Source organism: Rutidosis leptorrhynchoides, chromosome 2 (genome assembly GCF_046630445.1).
Source record: "Rutidosis leptorrhynchoides isolate AG116_Rl617_1_P2 chromosome 2, CSIRO_AGI_Rlap_v1, whole genome shotgun sequence".
Lineage (NCBI taxonomy): Eukaryota > Viridiplantae > Streptophyta > Magnoliopsida > Asterales > Asteraceae > Rutidosis > Rutidosis leptorrhynchoides.
This window is the reverse complement of record NC_092334.1, coordinates 147,873,184-147,883,252: the sequence shown is the minus strand read 5'-3', so window position 1 is coordinate 147,883,252 and position 10,069 is coordinate 147,873,184. Positions and strand designations below refer to the sequence as shown.

The window sequence follows — 10,069 nt, the reverse complement described above, 5'->3', positions numbered from 1 at the left end:
ACTTGTGTAAATTGTATCGTATTTCGTAATAAAAATAATAGTATTTCGTACTACACCTCACACACATCAACATGCCATGAATTGGCTCATGTTCATTTTCCTTTCCGCACCCCCTAGCCTGAATGTGAGGTAGTTGTAGAGCCATGGTGACCCGACCTTGAAATTAACCCTCAGGGTTGCTAAGAACTCACGAGTTAGCAATGGGTAGACATCTTCTTTCATGTAAAGGAGAAACTTCCATGGGCGCATAACCTTATTAGCTTCTTCAACTGTGAACGCTTCTCGAATCTGATGACATAAACCCGCTAACTCAAATTCGGTCCAATTGATGTACTTGGCCTGACACACCGGCATATGAATCCTATTAACCACTTGATCTTAAATTGTTTCATCCCTTAGAATAACTTGCAACCATTCATGTGCGTCGGTGGATTTTGTAAGTCCCTTTCATTTATCACTTCCCTGAAATTGACTCAACAAACAATACACACAAAAACGATTCCATGACATTAGCATCAATCAAATATATCGCATTCAACCATTGATGGGGGCAACGTGCCCCCTACATCTAATTTCAGGACAAGGGCTTCACAACATGCAATCATGAGCAATACGACTTAATTTCAAAAAGTCAACTATATTTAAAGTCAAAGGTCAAATTAAGCTTAAAACTAGGAGCATGCATTTTAGTATAGCAATTAGTCATATCATCTCAAGTATAATCATTAACATGTAAGGTTTAATTGTAACTAGTTTAATACCCGCGAATTCGCGGGTTTTATTAAATTATGATATTATAAGACAATCTTTAATAATATAATGATAACACAAATAAATAATATAACATTTTAAAATTTCAAATGTGTAAAAATATAATAAAAAAATCTTGTTCAAAATAAAGTAACAAACTTAAATTCGAAAGTATTAGTAATTAAATGTTCTTATGAGCTAATAGGTTCGACATATAAAGTTTTAGGCCGCGAATATGTATTGTTTTGATGGTAATGTAACATATATAATGTATAGTGTAGGCAGATCTGGAGAGATGAGAGAGAGAGAGAGTCAGGAGAGAGAATGAGAACACTTTTCCGGTGAATGGAAATCACAAGGTTGGCACGAACGGGCTTCGAGATCGAACAGAGGGGAACTACAGGAATCATTCTTCAAGGTTTTTTGGCCAGCGATTAATATCATTTATGTTCTTCAATTTTTCCGATGGGTGGAAGACAACAGATCTGTGGAAGACTTTTAAAAGGTATGGTGACCTTAGGGATATTTATATTGCAGGGAAAAGGTTAAGAAACGGATGCCGTTTCGCCTTCGCCAGATTCCATGGGGTGGAGAATGAAAGTCAATTATTGAGAGAGTTGGAATCCATTAGATTCGATAACAACCAGATTCGCATCTTCAAAGCAATTGAACGGCGTGCACCGGTTGTTGGTACTAGCAACTTGAGGCATGAACACCATAAAAGCACTCCGAGTTCAGTATGGATGCATAAGGATGATAACGTGAATACTCCTTAGACTATTCTGGGGAATGATTTTCCATCACTCACTGAGGCTTATGGCAAAAGTTTGCCTCGGCCTGGATTACGAGAAAGGTTTAACATGAGGCGAAGGTACAGGGAGAACATCCAGCACGATAAAAATCAAGATCAAGATCTAAGGTTTAAACTTCTTAAGAAAAAAGATTCGTGGAAGAAATCCAGGAAGTTCGAAAAGGTTAGGGTAGTCGATGTTAATCAGATAAAACCTCTCCAAGACTTCGACAATTGCATCTTGCTGGGAGAACTCAAATCAATTGGTCTACTCAATCTACTATCATCGTTTGGGAATACAGACGGTGGTTCTGGTTTCCATATAAAATATCTGGGGGGTCTACACGTGTTACTGGTGTGTGATTCCAATATCACTGCTAGCAACATCATTGCAAATGAAAAACACCCGATTAAGCATTGCTTATCTAGTCTCAATCTTTGGGATGGTTCTTATCTCAATTTGGGCAGGGTTGTTTGGGTCAAAATTATAGGTGTTCCGTTTGATGTTTGGACTACGGCTACATTCGAAGCAATAAGTAAGTGGTGGGGCAAACCAATTGAGTTCAAAAACTGCAATCTTATTCAGGGGCCTCAAAATCTTGTTTCAGGCAAAGTCCTTATTCACGCTTGGGATAGCAAGCAGATCAATAGGTGGTAAAGGTACTCTCTGTTTCGTTTTTTAAATACGTCAATATTCGTGAAACTAATGAAGTTATTGAGTTAGATGTTGATGACATAAACAAATCGGATTGGGCGACCGATGATGAAAATTCTGATGACGATTCTGATGGGGTATCTGATACCTTATCAGATGATTCCTTTAATGATGAAGAAAACGATGCTGGAGACTGTGGTTGGGTAAACGTTAGTAGTCACTGGAATTCTAACCGACGACAGGAAGTTAATGATGTGGTAGACGACGAGTGAGTTTGCATGGGTATTAAAAAGTTGTTTAATGAAAATAGTGATAATGATGATGAAGTGTCAGAGAAAATTTAAGAGTCGCCTTTTCAAGAGTCGCCTTGTCAGAATACTAACCTAATTCCCGATAATGTGGAAATCGAGGGCAACAATCTGAATTCGGGCAATCCTAATATCAATGGCCCCACTTTCAAAATTGGGCCAGCGTCTCCCACAACCAAAAGCCCAATCCATCATTCACCTCTTGCCCAAAACTCGGATGGGCCTTGTTTTTTTAATGATGATGTGCTTATTGAGGACTTAGGCCACACTGACAACTCAGATGATGAATCCAGCCCACAACTTGGCCCAAATCAAATGAATTCAAGCGGTGGTGATCCAGCTACTGGTACTTGCAATCACACATCAATGTTTAAACCTGGGTATTCGTTTCCTCCACAACCTCTTCCAGCTACCTGTCCAATTCCTGATTCTGATTCACAACCAAAAATTAGAGAAATGGCGGTTCGTAATTGCAGCGCCCCTGCTGCCAATTGTTCTCATCGGGAAAAGAGAATTGATAAGGCGTACCGACCTGATTCTTCCAATTGTTGCTGGAATGCGATTGGGAATTGCAAAGCATCATCCAAAATCCTTCATGCGAAAAAATTGGCTAGGTGAGGTCAACATCTAGACGGTGGTAATGGCATCAATTGTGTCACTTGCGGTAGCAAAAAACGAAGGAAAGTGAGTAAAGGTGGGAAGAATTCCTCTAATTCTGTATCGGGTTCTAGAGCGAAATCTACAAATCGCAACAGCAAAAATAAGGAGGTAAATCAATTAATCTCAGAATGTAGTCTTGGGATCGAGGATTTTGGCACGAATCTTGGCCTCAAATGGTCCAAGATTCATATGTAAGTCCGCTGTCCCTTTCGTTTTTTATGTTTTTAATGAAGATTATATCTTTGAATATTCGTGGTTTTGGGAGTGGGAAGCGTAGTAAATTCGGGGATATGCGTAAATTTTGTATTGCTGAGAGACCTTCTATCATAGCACTACAAGAAATGAAAAGCATAATTCGAGATGAGAATTGGTTTCTATCTCAAAGATGCGGCTACCGATCACTTCAGAAAAATATTCACAGAACCTGATTCGGTCAAACCTTCAATGGAGGAGCTGTCTTACAGGTCGATTTCGGTTGGTGATGCAGAGGCTCTTGAATAGAAGTTTTCGGTTGATGAGATTTGGGATGCGGTTAAGGAGTGCGGGAGTACAAAAGCCCCGGGCCCCGACGGGTTCAACTTGGGCTTTTTCAAGAAATTTTGGCATATCATCAAAGATGATCTAATTGATGCCGTAAGGTGGTTTTGGGCTAATGGGGAATTCTTTAAAGGGTGCAATGCGTCTTTTGTTTCGTTAATTCTTAAGAAATCAAACCCACTTGGTTTCGGTGACTATCGTCCTATTAGTCTCATCGGATGCTATTATAAAATTGTCGCGAAGATTCTTTCCAACCGATTAAGAAAGGTGGTTCCTAATTTGATTGGTAACGAGCAAAGTGCTTTTCTTAGAAATCGATTCATTCTTGATGGTGTTCTAGTAGCAAACAATATCGTTGATGATCTTAAAAGGAATAAGAAACGTGGAGCTATTTTCAAGGTAGATTTCGAGAAAGCCTTCGACTCTCTTAATTGGAACTATCTCCTTGACGTTATGAGATGTATGGGTTTTGGTATTAAATGGCGTGGTTGGATTCTCGCGTGCTTAAAGTCAGCTTCCATTTCTATTCTTATCAATAGATCACCTTCAAACGAGTTCATGTTGTCTAGAGGTGTGAGACAAGGCGACCCACTCTCACCCTTTCTTTTTATTATTGCAGCTGAGGGTCTCAATATTCTTTCTAAAGTGGCGGTCGAGAAAAATATGTTCAAAGGGGTCGAGGTAGGGAGAGATAGGGTTATTATTTCCAACCTACAATATGCCGATGATACCATTTTTTTCGGGGAGTGGAGTAAACGCAACTTAAGGAATCTCATGTACCTCCTAGAGTGTTTCGAGAGAGCTTCAGGGCTAAAGGTCAATTACAATAAAAGTCAATTATTTGGTGTTGGTGTCCCGAAATCTGAAGTGGATGAATTGGCCTTGTGGTGTTCTTGTAATCCGGTTCCTTGCCTTTTATCTATTTGGGCCTTCCGGTCAGTAGCAAAATGAAAAAAATTAAAAGATTGGGAGCCGATTTTCGATAAGTTCAATAAAAGATTGGCGGATTGGAGAGCAAAATCGGTGTCCTTCGGTGGTCGACTTACCCTTGTTAAATCGGTTCTTTCGAGTCTTCCCCTCTACTACTTCTCACTTTTTCGTGCCCCGCCTTGTGTGACCAAGAAATTGGAAAGTGTTCGTAGATCTTTTTTTGGGGAGGGTCGGGACAAAATTCTAAACTTTTATGGGTTAAATGGGAAAAGATCCTTCTTCCTCACGAAGAAGGAGGCTTAAATATTAAATCTCTTATAAGTAAAAATCTTGCCTTACTCTGCAAGTGGTGGTGGAGGTTTAAAAACGAAACCGACACTTTGTGGGTTAGGATTATTCGTAGCATTCATGGTTCTAACGGAGGGCTAGTGTTGGATGACGGGCTTACCCGGACTTCAACTTCTAGCATTTGGTCTTCTATAATTGATGCAGGTTTTTATGTTGATGGAATTGGAGTTTCCTTTTCAAACTCCTTCAAAAGACTTGTGGGGGACAGGAGCACTATTTCGTTTTGGCATGATGTTTGGTTGGGTGATTCAAGACTTAAAGATAAATACATTAGGTTGTTTTGGCTCGATACAAATAAGGAAGCGACTGTTCGGGATCGAATTCATCACAGCAGCAGCAGGACTCTCGGAAATTGGGAATGGATGTGGGAGCCAACCGGAAGATCAAACAATGAACTATTGGAGTTAAACAATCTGATAAAGGAGTGTTCGGTTCAATCGGTTTCAAAGGATGGGTGGAACTGGTTGCTTGATTCGAGTGGCCGGTTTACGGTTCATAAGCTCACCGATTTAATTGATAATAAGCTACTTTCCACAGGTACTTCTCATTTGGAATCTCTAAAAAATAACCTCGTGCCAAAAAAGGTCGAATTGTTTACGTGGAGAGCTAGATTGGGGAGAATCCCGGTTCGCCTCGAGCTAGATAAAAGAGTGATTGATCTCCACAGTACGAGATGTCCGGTGTGCGATGGCGACCTTGAAAGCGTTGAGCATATCCTTTTCTCCTGCCATTTCGCGAAAGGCATATGGATTCGGGTTTTAAGTTGGTGGGGGTTGAATCCTATCAATTTCTCATTCAGTGATATCTTTTGTGGAAACTTCGGGCCTTTTTCCTCGGATTCTTGGCGTAACATATGGCAAGCTTTATGTTGGATCGTTTCATATTTGCTTTGGAAGAATAGAAACATGTGTGTCTTTAAAAATAAGGGCAGTACCATTCCCTCGGTTTTCAACGACATTCAATTGCTTTCGTTCGAGTGGATCTCAAGGCGGATTAAATCAAGAAAGTTGGATTGGTTAAATTGGATTACAAAACCTCTATCCTGATATGGCACTATGTTGCGACCTCCACAACCTTCGTTTTTCATAGCATGATTCTTAGTATAGCCTATTTGTAATCGGTCAATGATTGTATCTTTGTTATATGGATCGTGTACTTGTAAAACTTTCGTGTTTAATAATATCTTGCTTTTCAAAAAAAATAAAAAATATAATGCATAATTATGTAATGTTTTGATGGTGATGTAACATATAATGTATAAGGTATAAAATGTATTGTTTTGATGGTGATGTAACATATACTCCGTATAATGTATAGGTTATCAATATAACATACATAATACATATATACATATACATAATAAAATATTAATAGGGCTCCCTCTAATATTGTAATTTAATATACCCGCAAGCTTTTTTTGTCATGAAGCTTGATAATTATCTTTGTTGGCAAACAATTACTATTGAGATTGTTTATAACAAACACTATTTTAGTTGTATCAAGAATAAAATGTCGAAAGGCTTCAAAAAATAAAAAATAAAAAAGAGGCTAAAAAGTTGATACACTAATATAAGAAGAAGACCAAAATATTATTTGTAGCTACAATACCTCTACCAACTTTATTCAATTTTGTATATCCTTAAGTTAGTCCGTAACTATACAAAGCCAAAGTTTATAGAAAGAGCAATAATAAATTTGTAGAAATTCAAGTCATCAAACACTCCCGATATCAACCACATTTTATATCTATGTATGGGTAGAGAACTCACATCTTCATGGTGATCTTTCAAATGCAGACAACCAACTCCTAACTAATGAGCATATATAGGTTTGTTCCACCATCGGAGGCCAATATTGGTAGAAAAGATTTCCCACTGCATACACGAAATTCTAAAATTAATGTGATGATGGGACATACAAAAAACTATAATTTGAGAGTAGTTTAATTTAAAAGTAATGTTATTGAGTCATTTGCATCATGAAACTTGAAGGTAAATTCAAAATTTTAAATGTAGTCTATAACCCGAGAGATCACATATATTGTGTGTTTTTAAACAACAGTGCAACTCACAATAACTAATCTCTAATTTAGCGTAAGCTGCCCATTTATCATCGGCCCGTGAAGTCATGATTTTTAAAATCAGATGTGATAATTTCAAACCATTTACTTATGAATGAGTCAATTGGTGATCCGTTTAACCTCAAACAAATGATACTATTTCAAAGATATAATGGAACTCACCCACATAGACATCGAATACGGCAATAGTTCATCAGATAGAGGTGGAAATTGAGCCTTAAACGTCTTAAGTAGAGTATTCAAACAGTCACCAACCTGTGATTTTTAAAGAAGAAACCATCATTAGAAAAACGATAAAATCCATCTTTGAGATTTGTAATTGGTAAAATACTAAAAGCATACTTGATCGAACAATTCTTCTTCTAGCTCATTTTCTTCCTTGACCATTTCTCCCTCTTCTGCATCAAAGTCTTCTGTTTTGACTTTATCAGCTCTTTCATTTGATTCTAGAAGCACCGACTCTCATCACTTGTTTTAGTCCTTGAAAAATGCTTTTTACTTGACTTTCATCTAAAAGAGGCCCACCAATGTGAATAAAAAAATACATAGCATACGAAAAAATATTAATAAATAAAAACTTCAAATACCTCATACATTCCTACACATAGAAGAATAGATAAATCACACCTGTACACACTCTTTAATTGCATCCAACATATTTATGCAAATTTAGTCTCTCTGGTTCGTAAATCACCATTTCGGAAATTAACTATTCATAAGATCCAGTCTCATAGCAAACGAAAGTATTGACATGCAAAAAAAGCACACATTATGAAAAAAAAAAACACACTTGTACACTTCACGCCACAAAAAACAGTAAAATAACATAAACTAACCTTGTGTAAAGCATCTACTAAAGCTGGTATGATGAAGCCATACAGCTGCTTTACGTATGAATCATCACATCCCTCTGATTGTCTCTTTTCAACAGCTAATTTGGCTGAACAAAGAAGCTCTGACATAGCTATAGGTAAAAGAATGAACCCATGATTATAACACGATAATTTGATAATTTTATGCATAACTGGGGTAGGTTAGTACCTGAAACTGCAGCTCTCCTAAATTCTTCATGAAAATAAAATTGTAGTAGTGGTACTAATATTGGAGCAACCTGCATGAGTTTTGGTCAAAGAAATGTCAGTTTTTATACTTCACTTATATGTAACTAAGGCAAATATTAACATACACAGAAGTCGAACCTGGTCAATCCAAGGAAAAAAAACCCTTCCTTTAACTCATCAGCGTAGCAACATAGCAGATTGCATTATGTAACTTTTATTATAAAAAAAACTGGCACAATAATCTAGAGCATACAAATATATGGATAATTATCGTAAAAACATCATTATAACTATGACGCCTAGCGTTTTTGTACAACTTTCCTCTCAATCGATACATGCTTTCATAACCAAGTTATTCGAAATCATCCCTCCTGCTTCATATATGTCGATATAAATTGTATCCTTTACAAACTCTTCCATATGATGCAATTGAGACTCAAATATAGTGGCCTTTCATCCAAAGAATACATCGAAATATATCAACAGATGTCATATTTGTCCTGTATAATCTAGCGTTGGTATAATATTTAAGATCCAAACATCATATATAAACGTTGATGATCAATAGTATAATAATACAGTAAAAAAAACACAGTAATAAACAATCATAATCGATTTAGAAAACTAAAATAAAAGCCCTGATTGAAATAAATTCTTACCTTTTTTACATGAAATCCTTTTAGGGTTTTTTTTATGTATGAATTAAGATAGGGTTTAAAATCTATGAAACTGGACGATGTTGAATTGAATTTCACTCCCAGTAGTAATTCACAAGAGGTACGCACGCTGGATGATTTTGTTGTTATAAATCGGTGGTGATCGATATCCGTATTAAACTTGATTTGGATCGAAGGTATTGAAAGTGATTTAGGGTTCGTGACAGATTGAGAATAGATTACGGATGATGTTTTGTAATGAAAAAGATCGTCAGAGAGAAATTGAAAGAATGATTAAGTTTTCTGATTTAATTGTCTTGATTCTTGAGGTTAATTGAGTGGTAGCTTTGTAGATTACAATTAAATATGAGGGTAGTTTAGTCAATTAACTGGATGATTAGCTAATCTAGTTTTTTTGTTAGCTAATCCTACAAATAGATGATTGAGATTAAAAGTTAGTAATGATCCTATGGTCATAAAGGGGTTAGCTTGTTTAATTAGGAGAGATAATGCTTCTCTTTTAATGTTTAAAAGAGATTACACCCCAATTTGTCAAACTTAGTTAATAGTTAAAGAATCAAGAACTCTAAATTCAATTTAATCGCATATAAGCATGAAAGTTTGTTTCTTTTTGATCTAGACATACAATAGAAGCATAGAATGACCAATTGTATCATTACATTTGCAATTAAACATCATCTTTGAGAACCCCCAAATTGGAAAGAACCCTAAAAATTCAACGTGTAAATTTTCAAAATCAAACATGCAAATCATGTTAGGAATCATAATAATAACAAGGGTTCATCACCAATTTAACATAATCATCATCAATTGCTTAAAAATCTAGAAATAAGAAGAAACAAGAACATAACAAGAATCGTGCAAATAATTGAAGATAAGTGTTAATGAAGCATGAATCTTACTTTACTCATGTTAGATGATGATAAGAATGCAAGAAATCTTCACAAAAGATGTTAATTTGGTGCTAGGGGTCAAAGTTGTTGAGACTTAGCCGCAATATGGAAGAATAAATGAAGTGGGTGGAGAAAATGAAGTGTTTGGGTCGTATTTAAAAGTTGACTGCCCAGGTATAGGAGCGCCGCTCCTGAAGCAAGAGCGTCGTTCCTGGCTAAACAAAAGCGCCGCTTTTCAAAACAAAAACGTCGCTCTTGGGAAAATAAAAGCACCATTTTCTATGAGAAAGCGTCGCTTCTGCCCACTGCCAATTTTTGGTCCAAAATCACAGGTTAAAGCGTCGCTTTTTGAAACAGGAGCGCCGCTCCTGACATCAAAA

General features: G+C 36.7%; 1 long non-coding RNA gene across 2 annotated transcripts; it reads right to left on the bottom strand.

Moving 5' to 3' along the window:
• Positions 1-6,621: 6,621 nt before the first annotated feature.
• On the bottom strand, positions 6,622-8,779 carry LOC139891487 (uncharacterized). 2 transcript variants are annotated; one of them, XR_011773682.1, is made up of 4 exons: positions 8,100-8,779; positions 7,895-8,022; positions 7,314-7,568; positions 6,622-6,852 (listed from the first exon to the last, which is right to left on the bottom strand). It is a non-coding gene; the product is annotated as an uncharacterized lncRNA (long non-coding RNA). The 2 variants fall into 2 exon arrangements; XR_011773681.1 differs by lacking the exon at positions 6,622-6,852 and having other exon boundaries at positions 7,226-7,568.
• Positions 8,780-10,069: the final 1,290 nt, after the last annotated feature.